Source organism: Buceros rhinoceros, unplaced genomic scaffold (assembly GCF_000710305.1).
Source record: "Buceros rhinoceros silvestris isolate BGI_N320 unplaced genomic scaffold, ASM71030v1 scaffold42155, whole genome shotgun sequence".
Classification (NCBI taxonomy): Eukaryota; Metazoa; Chordata; class Aves; order Bucerotiformes; family Bucerotidae; genus Buceros; species Buceros rhinoceros.
In genome coordinates, this window is record NW_010414199.1 from 19,226 (window position 1) to 19,485 (window position 260).

Genomic DNA, 260 nt, shown 5'->3' on the forward strand with positions numbered 1-260 from the left:
ACATCTCAGGGGGCTGGGAGGCGCCACAAGTCATTTGGCAGCAAGAGACACTTACTAAGGAGCCCCATCCCGAGTGACTTTCCAGCTCTGTGGCAGCAATATGGGAATGGAGGCAACACTCGGGTGTTGGATCCCAGGCTTAGCCCGGGGCTGGGGCAGACAGACTCTGGCTGGAGAAGACGGAAGGCCCTTGCTGGGACAGCCCAGACAAACAGGTCTGCACCTCGCCTGGGACCTTCCGGTGGTGCAGCAACACCCAT

General features: G+C 60.0%; 1 protein-coding gene across 1 annotated transcript in view; it reads right to left on the reverse strand.

Moving 5' to 3' along the window:
- The window catches only part of CEP68 (centrosomal protein 68kDa), an 8,367-nt gene that overhangs the window by 7,596 nt on the left and 511 nt on the right, over positions 1-260 (reverse strand). The gene's annotated exons all lie outside the window — the stretch shown is intronic.